At 49.6% G+C, this 15,434-nt stretch overlaps 1 protein-coding gene across 1 annotated transcript in view; it reads right to left on the reverse strand.

Annotated features, from left to right (window-relative positions):
- ehbp1 (EH domain binding protein 1) overlaps positions 1-15,434 on the reverse strand; it is a 390,693-nt gene that overhangs the window by 63,376 nt on the left and 311,883 nt on the right. The gene's annotated exons all lie outside the window — the stretch shown is intronic.

The following is a 15,434-nucleotide window of genomic DNA, read 5'->3' on the forward strand; positions in this document are numbered from 1 at the left end:
AATCGGCAGCACCTGGTATCACCCTACACAACACTGAAATCAAGTGTCTGCTGTACGCAGATGACCTGGTGCTGCTGTCTCCCACTAAAGAGGGGTTACAGCAGCACCTAGATCGTCTTCACAGGTTCTGTCAGACCTGGGCTCTGACCGTTAACCTAAAAAAAACAAATATAATGATATTCCAAAAAAGGTCGGGAAATAAGGATGACAAATATAAATTCTATTTGGACACAGTTCTATTAGAACACACCAAAAACTACACATATCTAGGACTAAATATCAGCAACACAGGTAGCTTTCACATGGCTGTGAATGAGCTGAGAGACAAAGCAAGAAGAGCATTCTATGCCATTAAAAGGAACATCAAAATTGAAATTCCAATTAGAATCTGGCTCAAAATTTTTCAATCAGTTATAGAACCAATTGCTCTATATGGTAGTGAAGTATGGGGTCCACTCTCTAATAATGAATTTACCAAATGGGACAAACATCCAATTGAAATATTGCATGCAGAGTTTTGCAAGACTGTTTTGCAAGTACAAAGAAAAACTCCAAATAACGCATGTAGGGCAGAATTGGGCCAATACCCCCTCCTCATTCGAATAGAAAAAAGAGCCATCAAATTTTACAACCATCTAAAAACAAGTGACCCCAAAACATTCCATCACACAGCTCTACAATGTCAAGAGATGAAACCAGAGAAGAGTCCCCTCAGCCAGCTAGTTCTGAGGCTCAGTTCACCAACCCAAACCAACCCCATAGAGCCTCGGGACAGCCCTCAGAAAATCTGGCCCAACCAAATCATCACAAAACAAAAAGAAAAATATATCACCTATTGGAAAGACACCACAAAAAATCAAAGTAAACTTCAATGCTATTTGGCTCTAAACAGACAGTACATGGTGGCAGACTATCTGACCACTGTGACTGATAGAAAACTGAGGAAAACATTGACTAGGTACAGACTCAGTGAGCACAGTCTGGCTATAGAGACCGGTCGTCACAGACAAACCTGGCTGCCCAGAGAGGACAGGCTGTGCTCACTCTGCTCCAGGGGAGAGGTAGAGACAGAGGTGCATTTCCTACTACACTGTGACAAATACTCAGACCTAAGAGCATATTTCTTTCCCAAAATTATAACTCAATACAAAGAATTTGAAACTATAAAAGATGAAGAAAAAATCAAATATTTATTGGGTGAAAAGCCAAAATGTGCAGTTTTGGCAGCCAAATATGTGTCCTCCTGCCACAACCTGAGGGACAGCCAGTGAAAAATGCAAAGTAATGTTGATAATATTTCCCATTTAGCTTAGTTTTGTTTTGTCTTTCATACCAGGTCATATGTCTTCTCAAGTCATGTTGACACTGGTCTACTACTGTTGCTTTAATGTATTGTTGTTCTGATTAATATTGTTGTTGTAGTTGCTGTTAATGGTAATCCCATGTCCACTACTACTATTATTATTGCTGTTGGTTCCACCATTTATTTATATATAAATATATATATATTTTGTATATATATACATATATATATTAGATTTTTATTTTTCGATATGTATACTTTGACAATGTAAGTAATAATGAACTTGCCATGTCAATAAAGTCAATTGAATTGAATTGAATTGAGAGAGAGAGAGAGAGAGAGAGGGCAGGGGAGAGAGAGAGAGAGAGGGCAGGGGAGAGAGAGAGAGAGAGAGAGAGAGAGAGAGAGAGAGAGAGAGAGAGAGAGAGAGAGAGAGAGAGAGAGAGAGAGAGAGGGAGGGCAGGGGAGAGAGAGAGAGAGAGAGGGAGGGGAGAGAGAGAGAGAGAGAGAGGGCAGGGGAGAGAGAGAGAGAGAGAGAGAGAGAGGGCAGGGGAGAGAGAGAGAGAGAGAGAGAGAGAGCAGGGGAGAGAGAGGGGAGAGAGAGAGAGGGCAGGGGAGAGAGAGAGAGAGAGAGAGAGAGAGAGAGAGAGAGAGAGAGAGAGAGAGAGAGAGAGAGAGAGAGAGAGAGAGAGAGAGAGAGGGAAGGGAGAGAGAGAGAGAGAGAGAGAGAGAGAGGGCAGAGGGAGAGAGAGAGAGAGAGAGAGAGAGAGAGAGAGAGAGAGAGAGAGAGAGAGAGAGAGCAGGGGAGAGAGAGAGAGAGAGAGAGAGAGAGCAGGGGAGAGAGAGAGAGAGAGAGAGAGAGAGAGAGAGAGAGAGAGAGAGAGAGAGGGCAGGGGAGAGAGAGAGGGCAGGAGAGAGAGAGAGAGAGAGGGCAGGGGAGAGAGAGAGAGAGAGGGCAGGGGAGAGAGAGAGAGGGCAGGGGAGAGAGAGAGAGAGAGAGAGAGAGAGGGCAGGGGAGAGAGAGAGAGAGAGAGAGAGGGGAGAGAGAGAGAGAGAGAGAGAGAGAGAGAGAGAGAGGGCAGGGGAGAGAGAGAGAGAGAGAGAGAGAGAGAGAGAGAGAGAGAGAGAGAGAGAGAGAGGGCAGGGGAGAGAGAGAGAGAGAGCGAGAGAGAGAGAGAGAGAGAGAGCAGGGGAGAGAGAGAGAGAGAGAGAGAGAGAGGGGAGAGAGAGAGAGAGAGAGAGAGAGAGAGAGGGAGGGCAGGGAGAGAGAGAGAGAGAGAGAGAGAGAGAGTGTTGCCACAAGAAAAGGGCAACCAGTGAAGAACAAACACCACTGTAAATACAACCCATATTTATGTTTATTATTTTAACTTGTGTGCTTTAACCATTTGTACATTGTTACAACACTGCATATATATAATATGACATTTGTAATGTCTTTATTGTTTTGAAACTTCTGTATGTGTAATGTTTACTGTTCATTTTTATTGTTTATTTCACTTTTGTATGTTACCTACCTCACTTGCTTTGGCAATGTTAACACATGTTTCCCATGCCAATAAAGCCCCTTGAATTGAATTGAATTGAGAGAGAGAGAGAGAGAGAGAGAGAGAGAGAGAGAGAGAGAGAGAGAGAGAGAGAGAGAGAGAGAGAGAGAGAGAGAGAGAGAGAGAGAGAGAGAGAGAGAGAGAGCGAGCGAGAGAGAGAGAGAGAGAGACGCATCATTCTCTCACACCACTCATGTAGCTTCAAAATCAGCATAACTAGAGGCTGTTGACTACAATAGAGGCTGCTGAATTCACTACTACACTAGAGGCTGTTGACTACACTAGAGGCTGCTGACCTCACTACTATACTAGAGGCTGCTGACTACAATACTACACTAGAGGCCGCTTACTACACTACTACACTAGAGGCTGCTGACTACACTAGAGGCTGCTGACTACACTACTACACTAGAGGCTGATGACTACAATACTACACTAGAGGCCGCTAACTACACTACTACACTAGAGGCTGCTGACTACACTAGAGGCTGATGACTACACTACTACTCTAGAGGCTGATGACTACACTACTACACTAGAGGCTGCTGACTACACCACTACACTAGAGGCCGCTAACTACACTACTACACTAGAGGCTGCTGACTACACTAGAGGATGCTGACTACACTAGAGGCTGCTGACTACACTAGAGGCTGCTGACTACACTACTACACTAGAGGCTGCTGACTATAATAGAGGCTGCCGACTGTGCCCCTACCCTAGAGGCTGCTGACTGCGCCACTACCCTAGAGGCTGCCGACTAGGCCACTACCCTAGAGGCTGCCGACTAGGCCACTACCCTAGAGGCTGCCGACTGCGCCACTACCCTAGAGGCTGCAGACTGCGCCACTACCCTAGAGGCTGCCGACTAGGCCACTACCCTAGAGGCTGCCGATTGCGCCACTACCCTAGAGGCTGCGTCACTACCCTAGAGGCTGCCGACAGCGCCACTACCCTAGAGGCTGCGCCACTACCCTAGAGGCTGCCGACTACGCCACTACCCTAGAGGCTGCGTCACTACCCTAGAGGCTGCGTCCCTACACTAGAGGCTGCCGACTGCGTCACTACCCTAGAGGCTGCGTCACTACCCTAGAGACTGCGTCACTACCCTAGAGGCTGCCGACTGCGACACTACCCTCGAGGCTGCAGACTGCGCCCCTACCCTAGAGGCTGCGTCACTACCCTAGAGGCTGCCGACTGCGCCACTACCCTAGAGGCTGCCGACTGCGCCACTACCCTAGAGGCTGCCGACTGTGCCCCTACCCTAGAGGCTGCCGACTGCGCCACTACCCTAGAGGCTGCCGACTGCGCCACTACCCTAGAGGCTGTGCCACTACCCTAGAGGCTGCGTCACTACCCTAGAGGCTGCCGACTGCGCCACTACCCTAGAGGCTGCCGACTGCGCCACTACCCTAGAGGCTGCCGACTGCGCCACTACCCTAGAGGCTGCCGACTGCGCCACTACCCTAGAGGCTGCCGACTGCGCCACTACCCTAGAGACTGCCGACTACGCCACTACCCTAGAGGCTGCCGACTACGCCACTACCCTAGAGGCTGCCGACTGCGCCACTACCCTAGAGGCTGCGTCACTACCCTAGAGGCTGCCGACTGCGACACTACCCTCGAGGCTGCAGACTGCGTCACTACCCTCGAGGCTGCAGACTGCTCCCCTACCCTAGAAGCTGCAGACTGCGCCCCTACCCTAGAGGCTGCCGACTGCGCCCCTACCCTAGAGGCTGCCGACTACGCCACTACCCTAGAGGCTGCAGACTGCGCCCCTACCCTAGAGGCTGCCGACTACGCCACTACCCTAGAGGCTGCCGACTACGCCACTACCCTAGAGGCTGCGCCACTACCCTAGAGGCTGTGTCACTACCCTAGAGGCTGCGTCACTACCCTAGAGGCTGCGCCACTACCCTAGAGGCTGCAGACTGCGCCCCTACCCTAGAGGCTGCCGACTGCGCCACTACCCTAGAGGCTGCCGACTGCGCCACTACCCTAGAGACTGCGTCACTACCCTAGAGGCTGCGCCACTACCCTAGAGGCTGCCGACTGCGCCACTACCCTAGAGGCTGCAGACTGCGCCCCTACCCTAGAGGCTGCTGACTACACTAGAGCCTGCTGACTACACAAGAGGCTGCTGACTACACTAGAGCCTGCTGACTACACTACTACACTAGAGGCTGCTGACTACACTAGAGCCTGCTGACTACACAAGAGGCTGCTGACTACACTAGAGCCTGCTGACTACACTACTACACTAGAGGCTGCTGACTACACTAGAGCCTGCTGACTACACTAGAGGCTGCTGACTACACTAGAGACTGCTGACTACACTAGAGCCTGCTGACTACACTATAGCCTGCTGACTACACTAGAGCCTGCTGACTACACAAGAGGCTGCTGACTACACTACACTAGAGGCTGCTGACTACACTACACTAGAGGCTGCTGACTACACTACACTATAGGCTGCTGACTACACTACACTAGAGGCTGCTGACTACACTACAGGCTGTTGACTACACAATAAGCTGTTGACTACACAAGAGGCTGCTGACTACACTAGAGCCTGCTGACTACACTAGAGCCTGCTGACTACACAAGAGGCTGCTGACTACACTACACTAGAGGCTGCTGACTACACTACACTATAGGCTGCTGACTACACTACACTAGAGGCTGCTGACTACACTACACTAGAGGCTGTTGACTACACAATAAGCTGTTGACTACACTAGAGGCTGCTGACTACACTAGAGGCTGCTGACTACACTAGAGGCTGCTGACTACACTAGAGGCTGCTGACTACACTAGAGGCTGCTCAAAATAATAATAACAAAGACCACTTCATTTATACTAAAGATACAATACATTTTGGTGGCCTGTCCTGTCAGCCAGTCCTGTCAGCCTGTCCTGTGTGCCTGTCCCGCCCGTCTGTGCGTAGGTCTGTCTGTCTGTCTGTGCGTAGGTCGGTCTGTCGGTCTGTCTGTCTGTGCGTAGGTCGGTCTGTCTGTCTGTGCGTAGGTCGGTCTGTCTGTCTGTCTATGCGTAGGTCGGTCGGTCTGTCTGTCTATGCGCAGGTCGGTATGTCTGTCTGAGCGTAGGTCTGTCTGTCTGTCTGTCTGAGCGTAGGTCTGTCTGTCTGAGCGTAGGTCTGTCTGTCTGTCTGTGCGTAGGTCGGTCTGTCTGTCTGTGCGTAGGTCGGTCTGTCTGTCTATCTGTCTGTCTATGCGTAGGTCGGTCTGTCTGTCTGTGCGTAGGTCGGTCTGTCTGTCTGTCTATCTGTCTGTCTATGCGTAGGTCGGTCTGTCTGTCTGTGCGTAGGTCGGTCTGTCTGTCTGTGCGTAGGTCGGTCTGTCTGTCTGTCTATGCGTAGGTCGGTCTGTCTGTCTGTCTGTGCGTAGGTCGGTCTGTCTGTCTGAGCGTAGGTCTGTCTGTCTGTCTGTCTGTCTGTCTGTCTGTCTGTCTGTCTGTCTGTCTGTCTGTCTGTCTGTCTGTCTGTCTGTCTGTGCGTAGGTCTGTCTGTCTGTCTATGCGTAGGTCGGTCTGTCTGTCTATGCGTAGGTCGGTCTGTCTGTCTGTCTATGCGTAGGTCTGTCTGTCTGTCTATGCGTAGGTCTGTCTGTCTGTCTATGCGTAGGTCTGTCTGTCTGTCTATGCGTAGGTCGGTCTGCAAGGTGCATTAAGCCATATGGCCGTATCCTCACTCACACTCACACACACACACACACACACACCTCGCTGTATGGCCATATCCCCTCTTCCTCTCGTGTGATGCCTCTGCTCACAGAAAGGGATTAGGCAGCAATAAAACCCAGTGGCAATAATCTCATCATCCTCGAGTGCACTTTTTAAACATCTGTTCATTATGCGCCAGGCTGAAAACTGATTCAAACACACTCAGTCTCACACACACACACACACACGCAGTCACACACACTTCTTGTTTATCGCTTATCTAGAGCGCAGCAGGTGAGGGCAGCTCGGCGCCGTGCTGATCGCCATTCTTTAGATAATTGCGTCCATTGTTACAGGTTATATAGTCATTTGGAATAGGATGTCGGTATAAACAGTCATGTGTGTGTGTGTGGGGTGTGTGTGTGTGGGGGTGTGTGTGTGTGTGTGTGTGTGTGTGGGTAGATAGGTACAGGGGGCAGGTGGGGTCGGGGGCATTCAGAAGAAGGCCAGAGGATTCCAGAACGCTGAATAGAATACATTTAAATCAGAGGATTCCAGAACGCTGAATAGAATACATTTAAATTCTATTCTGTATTTTGAATAGCGGAAATTTCTATAAATGTGATATATTTCTTTGGTCCGATATCACACAACACAGGACGGATAATACTGATGATGTTGACAGGGCTATTTAGAATGATAACAATACAAAACCTTTCAGCTGGAGTCCCAAATAAATACTGTTCCAAATAAAGACGTTAAGCGTCAGATATATATTTGATTTCTGAGGCCCCTCAGCACCACACGGATGAAAAAGGAATCAGTCAAGTCCTGTATTTGATTTAAACCTTGTCTTTGTTAGTGCAGCACCTCCGTCTAACAGGAAGAGACAGCAACACCTCCGTCTGACAGGAAGAGACAGCAACACCTCCGTCTAACAGGAAGAGACAACAACACCTCCGTCTGACAGGAAGAGACAGCAACACCTCCGTCTAACAGGAAGAGACAGCAACACCTCCGTCTAACAGGAAGAGACAGCAACACCTCCGTCTAACAGGAAGAGACAGCAACACCTCCGTCTAACAGGAAGAGACAGCAACACCTCCGTCTAACAGGAAGAGACAGCAACACCTCCGTCTGACAGGAAGAGACAGCAACACCTCCGTCTGACAGGAAGAGACAGCAACACCTCCGTCTAACAGGAAGAGACAGCAACACCTCCGTCTAACAGGAAGAGACAGCAACACCTCCGTCTAACAGGAAGAGACAGCAACACCTCCGTCTGACAGGAAGAGACAGCAACACCTCCGTCTGACAGGAAGAGACAGCAACACCTCCGTCTAACAGGAAGAGACAGCAACACCTCCGTCTAACAGGAAGAGACAGCAACACCTCCGTCTTACAGGAAGAGACAGCAACACCTCCGTCTGACAGGAAGAGACAGCAACATCTCCGTCTAACAGGAAGAGACAGCAACACCTCCGTCTAACAGGAAGAGACAGCAACACCTCCGTCTAACAGGAAGAGACAGCAACACCTCCGTCTAACAGGAAGAGACAGCAACACCTCCGTCTGACAGGAAGAGACAACAACACCTCCGTCTGACAGGAAGAGACAGCAACACCTCCGTCTAACAGGAAGAGACAGCAACACCTCCGTCTAACAGGAAGAGACAGCAACACCTCCGTCTAACAGGAAGAGACAGCAACACCTCCGTCTAACAGGAAGAGGCAGCAACACCTCCGTCTAACAGGAAGAGACAGCAACACCTCCGTCTAACAGGAAGAGACAGCAACACCTCCGTCTGACAGGAAGAGACAGCAACACCTCCGTCTAACAGGAAGAGACAGCAACACCTCCGTCTAACAGGAAGAGACAGCAACACCTCCGTCTAACAGGAAGAGACAGCAACACCTCCGTCTAACAGGAAGAGACAGCAACACCTCCGTCTAACAGGAAGAGGCATAGAAGTACTGAGAACAATAATATCAACGATAGTTGATAAAGATGATGATGATGATGGTAGAAATAGAGACAGTGGACAATGAAGGTATAGAATCGGACTAATAATAATAATAACTAAAAAACATATATAATTTTACTATTGAAACAGATACTCGAAGACTCACCTGATTAAAACAGAGAAATTAATTTATTTTAATTATAACTATTATCAATAATAATAAGAATAATTATTTTGAACCCGCTATGCTGCCCTGGGGTATCATATTGTAGTTATAACAATAACTAAAATAACAAACTTAAAAATATATATACAGTACCAGTCAAAAGTTGGAACACACCTACTCATTCAAGGGTTTTTCTAAATTTTTTACTATTTTCTAGTATGTAGAATAATAGTCAAGACATCAAAACTATGAAATAACACATATGGAATCATGTATTTACCAAAAAAGTGTTAAACAAATGAAAATATATTTTAGATTCTTCAAAGGAGCCACCCTTTGCCTTGATATCAAATATATTTTCATTTGTTTTACAGTATTTTGGTTAATACATGATTCCATATGTGTTATTTCAAAAACCCTGTAATGAGTTGGTGTGTCCAAACGTTTGACTGGTAGTGTATAACCGTTATTAATATTAATATTTATTACCCTAACATTAGGTGAGCGTTCTCCCAACGTTGTGAACTGCTATGCTGTGAAGGACACTCTACTCCCCCCAGTCCAGGAATAACAAGTTCATTAGGCGGAGAGTTGCTCCCTAGGAATTCAAATCCCCCCCCCCGACCCGCCGCCGCACTCTGATTGGCTGCCTGGCTGCCGTGCTCTGCGTCGGCACGGCGATGGGGCTCGTTAGAACCCTGCAGTAATTAAGAGCTGTTAGAAAGTGAATTCTCCGAACGCAGATTAGGAAATTAAACTATTTACTGATTACATATTAATACACACACAACAATGGGGCCTGCCATAAGCTTGGAAGGCCACCGAGGAATTAATGGCTGTACTTCATTACCATAAACAATGGAAGCATAGAAAGGCAGTTTTATGCCACTCTCTCTTCTGTAATGTGCCTGATATCAGAAAACACTTGACAATTCTTGTTCAATTATCTCTATTATTCAATGTGCTGTGAACTGCCTCCCAGTAAATAAATTAACCACCCCAATTACTTTGTATTCATCTGGGGAGAACCACCGGCTCCTACCGCGTAATAGAAAAGAGAAAACCGGTGCAGAATTCAGAAAGCATTGCTGGGGGAAGAAACTGGGGAATACGGGGAGAGGAAGAGAGGGAGGGGGAGGAGAGGGAGTGGGGAGAGAGAGAGAGAGGAAGAGAGGGAGGGGGAGGAGAGGGAGGGGAGAGAGAGAGAGGGAGTGGGGAGAGAGAGAGGAAGAGAGGGAGGGGGAGGAGAGGGAGGGGAGAGAGAGAGGGAGGGGAGAGAGAGGAAAGAGAAAGAGAGAGAGAAAGATAGAGGGGGGAAAGAGAGGGGAGGAGAGAGAGAGGAAAGAAAGAGGTGGGAGAGAGAGAAAGAGAGAAAGGAGAGAAAATAAGAGAGGCAGCGAGAAGGGTAAGAGAGGGAGAGAGAGGAGGAAAAGAGGGGGGAGGAAGAAAACATTGTGGTGAAGCAAACAGATCAGGAATGAGTCAACGGTCTCTTCTGATCTAACCATGAGCCCAAAAGCACTCCACAGATCCTCTCTCTCTCTCTCACACACACACACACACACACACACACACACACACACACACACACACACACACACACACACACACACACACACACACACACACACACACACACACACACACACACACACACACACACACACACACACACACACACACACACACACACACACACACACACACACACACGTTAACAGAACGCTCCAGAACCAAGTTATTCAGATGTTTTCAGACCTCTAAAGTAGTCTAATGTCAAGATGAGTCTACATGTCATGCTGTCTCTTGTTAAAGGCCCATCACATGGGGCAGGACCAGCTAGACAGACAGAGCCATGCTGTCTCTTCTTAAAGGCCCATCACATGAGGCAGGACCAGCTAGACATACAGAACCTGCTGTCTCTTCTTAAAGGCCCACCACATGGGGCAGGACCAGCTAGACATACAGAGCCTGCTGTCTCTTCTTAAAGGCCCACCACATGGGGCAAGACCAGCTAGACATACAGAACCTGCTGTCTCTTCTTAAAGGCCCATCACATGGGGCAGGACCAGCTAGACATACAGAGCCATGCTGTCTCTTCTTAAAGGGCCATCACATGGGGCAGGACCAGCTAGACATACAGAGCCTGCTGTCTCTTCTTAAAGGCCCATCACATGGGGCAGGACCAGCTAGACATACAGAGCCTGCTGTCTCTTCTTAAAGGCCCACCACATGGGGCAGGACCAGCTAGACATACAGAGCCTGCTGTCTCTTCTTAAAGGCCCACCACATGGGGCAGGACCAGCTAGACAGACAGAGCCATGCTGTCTCTTCTTAAAGGCCCACCACATGGGGCAGGACCAGCTAGACATACAGAGCCTGCTGTCTCTTCTTAAAGGCCCATCACATGGGGCAGGACCAGCTAGACATACAGAGCCTGCTGTCTCTTCTTAAAGGCCCATCACATGGGGCAGGACCAGCTAGGCATACAGAGCCTGCTGTCTCTTCTTAAAGGCCCACCACATGGGGCAGGACCAGCTAGACATACAGAGCCTGCTGTCTCTTCTTAAAGGCCCACCACATGGGGCAGGACCAGCTAGACATACAGAGCCTGCTGTCTCTTCTTAAAGGCCCACCACATGGGGCAGGACCAGCTAGACATACAGAGCCTGCTGTCTCTTCTTAAAGGCCCATCACATGGGGCAGGACCAGCTAGACATACAGAGCCTGCTGTCTCTTCTTAAAGGCCCACCACATGGGGCAGGACCAGCTAGACATACAGAGCCTGCTGTCTCTTCTTAAAGGCCCATCACATGGGGCAGGACCAGCTAGACATACAGAGCCTGCTGTCTCTTCTTAAAGGCCCATCACATGGGGCAAGACCAGCTAGACATACAGAGCCTTCTGAAGGGTATTCACACCTCTTCACTTTATCAAAATGTTGTTTTACAGCCTGAATTTAAAATCGATTACATTTAGATTTTTTTGGTCACTACACACAATAATGTCAAAGTGGAATTATGTTTTTCAATTTTTTTTAATTTTTTTTTAACAAATGAATTAAAAATGAAAAGCTGAAATGTCTTGAGTCAACAAGTATTAAATCCCTTTGTTATGTCAAGTCTATAGTTCAGGAGTAACAATGTGCTTAACAAGTCACATAGTAAGTTGGATTCACTCTGGGTGCAATAATAGTGTTTAACGTGATCATGTAATAACTACCTCATCTCTGTACCCCACACATACAATTATCTATAAGGTCCCTCAGTCGAACTGTGAATTGCAAACACAGATTCAACCACAAAGACCAGGGAGGTTTTCCAATGCCTCACAAAGAAGGGCCTCTATTGGTAGATGGGTAAATAAAAGCCGACATTGAATATCCCTTTGAGCATGGTGAAGTTATTAATAACACTTTGGATGGTGTATCAATACACCCAGTCACTACACAGATACAGTCCGGGAGCAAGACGCAGGCAACACTAAAGTCATGTGTTCCATTCCTGCTGGGGCCACCTATAGAATGGGTGTCTGCTCAATGGTATCACTTCTAATTAGAGGTGGGAGTTAAAACCATCCACTACTTAAACTGATCTGACCTGTTGAGGAGAGAGGGGAGGAGGAGAGAGGGGAGGAGGAGAGAGGAGGAAGGTAGGAGAGAGGGGAGGAAGGTAGGAGAGAGGGGAGGAAGGTAGGAGAGAGGAGGGGAGGAGGGTAGGAGAGAGGAGGAAGAGAGAGGGGAGGAGGGTAGGAGAGAGGAGGAAGAAAGAGGGGAGGAGGGTAGGAGAGAGAAGGAAGAGAGAGGGGATGAGGGGAGGAGAGAGGAGGAAGAGAGAGGGGAGGAGGGTAGGAGAGAGGAGAGAGGAGGAAGAGAGAGGGGATGAGGGTAGGAGAGAGGAGAGAGGAGGAAGAGAGAGGGGAGGAGGGGAGGAGAGAGGAGGAAGAGAGAGGGGAGGAGGGTAGGAGAGAGGAGGAAGAAAGAGGGGAGGAGGGTAGGAGAGAGGAGAGAGGAGGAAGAGAGAGGGGATGAGGGTAGGAGAGAGGAGGAAGAGAGAGGGGAGGAGGGTAGGAGAGAGGAGAGAGGGGAGGAGAGAGGAGAGAGGAGGAAGAGAGAGGGGAGGAGGGGAGGAGAGAGGAGAGAGGAGGAAGAGAGAGGGGATGAGGGTAGGAGAGAGGAGAGAGGAGGAAGAGAGAGGGGAGGAGGGTAGGAGAGAGGAGGAAGAGAGAGGGGATGAGGGTAGGAGAGAGGAGAGAGGAGGAAGAGAGAGGGGAGGAGGGTAGGAGAGAGGAGGAAGAGAGAGGGGAGGAGGGTAGGAGAGAGGAGAGAGGAGGAAGAGAGAGGGGATGAGGGTAGGAGAGAGGAGGAAGAGAGAGGGGAGGAGGGTAGGAGAGAGGAGAGAGGAGGAAGAGAGAGGGGATGAGGGTAGGAGAGAGGAGAGAGGAGGAAGAGAGAGGGGATGAGGGGAGGAGAGAGGAGGAAGAGAGAGGGGAGGAGGGTAGGAGAGAGAAGGAAGAGAGAGGGGAGGAGGGTAGGAGAGAGGAGAGAGGAGGAAGAGAGAGGGGATGAGGGGAGGAGAGAGGAGGAAGATAGAGAGGATGAGGGGAGGAGACAGGAGGAAGAGAGAGGGGATGAGGGGAGGAGAGAAGAGAGAGGAGGAAGAGAGAGGGGAGGAGGGTAGGAGAGAGAAGAGAGGAGGGGAGGGGAGGAGGAGAGAGGGGATAAGAGGAGAGGAAAGAAGAGAGGAAACAGGTGAATGAATACCGTTGCGGCCTTCGAGGACCAGGAAGAGAGGGAAATAGGAGAAGCGAATACAACCCCCCCCTAACACACACTCACTCCGTGTTTACCCAAACTACACTTTCTCCATGTCATTGAGTGATGCTACAAGGGTTTTCTGGGGACGTATCCGGGGGTGAATTCTTCTGTCCCTGATACCAGTAGTATTATTATTGTGTAGGCAGCGTCCATCCTCCACCCTGCTGCCTCACTACCTATCTCCTATCTGATTATTTATAGGGGGGCTGGCTGGGCTGTGGAATATCAATCTGGCTCAAGGTGTGTGTTTGTGAAAAAGAGGGTGTGGTGAGAGAGTGTGTGTGTGTGTGAGTGTTTTCCGGTAAACAACATATCCAGCTAAGGCTGCTTTATCAGCGGTGGGGGAAAACCCTTCAGATTGACACAATGGTATTCACTCCTACAGGGGTAGAGGATATGGAGGGATGAGGGAGGGAGAGATGGAGGGAGGGAGACAAGGAGGGAGGGATGGATGGAGAGAGAGGGGGAGAAAGAAAGAGAGAGGGAGGGAGATGGAGAGAAAAAGAGATAGAGGGGGAGAGAGAGAGGGAGGGAGAGATGAGAGAAGGGATGGAGGGAGGCATGGTGGGAGAGGAGGGATGAGAGGAGAGGGATGGAGGGAGGAAGGGAGGCATATGCAACAAACAGAGAGATGGAAGGAGCGAGAGAGAGATGGAGAGAAACAGAGAGGAGAGATGTCTCGATATGGGAGGAGCAGTAAAACCCTTAATCCCTCCACCCTGGTGTTGCTTTCTACCCTCTCTCTCCCTCTCATCCCTCTATGTCCCTCTCTCTTCTCCCCCCTCTCTCTCCCTCTCTATGTCCCTCTCTCTTCTCCCCCCTCTCTCTCTATCCCCCCCTCTCTCGCTCTTCTCCCCCCTCTCTCGCTCTTCTCCCCCATCTCTCTCTCTGTCTCTTCTCCCCCATCTCGCTCTGTCTCTTCTCCCCCCTATCTCTCGCTCTTCTCCCCCCTATCTCTCTTTCTTCCCCCTCCCTCTCTCTCTCTCCTCCTCCCTCTCTGTCCTCTCTCTCTCTCTCTCTCTCTCTCCTCCTCCCTCTCTCTCTCTCCCCCCTCTCTCTCTTCCCCCCTCTCTCTCTTCCCCCCTCTCTCTTTTTTCCCTTTTTCCGAAGCCCGCTCTTGTGAGGATAAATTGTTTAGTAGCAGTAACATAATGCTAGGTAGTATCCCAAATGGCACCCTATTCCCTACAAAGTGCACTACTTTTGACAGGAGTCATATGGGGGATCTGGTCAAAAGTAGTGCACTATGTAGGGAATAGGGTACAATTTGTGCCGCAATCCTATTCTGGTATTTCAGTACAGGACTCAATGGAACCGAGCCCCTTGGCTCAGACACCTGTCTGTTTCATGTCTTTACAAGGTTACACACCAGCCAAAGCTTTCCAACCACACCAATCAGCCTGTATGGAAGCCAAAAGATCACACTTTTGAGTGTGTGAGTCTGTGTGTGTGTGTTGGGTTAAGTGTGTGTGTGTTGTGTTCTCAGTGCATGTGTCTGTCGTGCTCTCAGTGTGTGTGTTACCTCTTGCATTATTTTAAATGCCCCCCCCCCTCTCACTTAACCCCCACCAATCATCCACCTCTCCCCTTCTGCTGCATATCATTGAAGACCAGATATGTACTGGGGGAGGAGGGGCTATGCATGGCTGAGCACACTGTTCAATGTGAGCTGAGCAGGCTGGCTGGCTGGGGGCCCTCCCCCCCCACTATCAGGCTGGCTGGGGGCCCTCCCCCCCCACTATCAGGCCTGGTTATCATTTCCCATGAAGGCTCTCTTATCACCCTGGCCCAGAGAGGTCTCCCCTTCTATCCCCCCTCGCTCTCCCACCATCTATCCTCCTTCTCCCCCTTCTATCACCCTCTACTCCCACTCTCCCCCATTTCCTCCCCCCCTTTTCATATCCACCAGCCAGCCCCTCGTATCACCTCCCTCCCTCCTTCCCTCCGTAGCTACACAA

This window comes from Salvelinus alpinus, chromosome 3 (assembly GCF_045679555.1).
Source record: "Salvelinus alpinus chromosome 3, SLU_Salpinus.1, whole genome shotgun sequence".
NCBI lineage: Eukaryota > Metazoa > Chordata > Actinopteri > Salmoniformes > Salmonidae > Salvelinus > Salvelinus alpinus.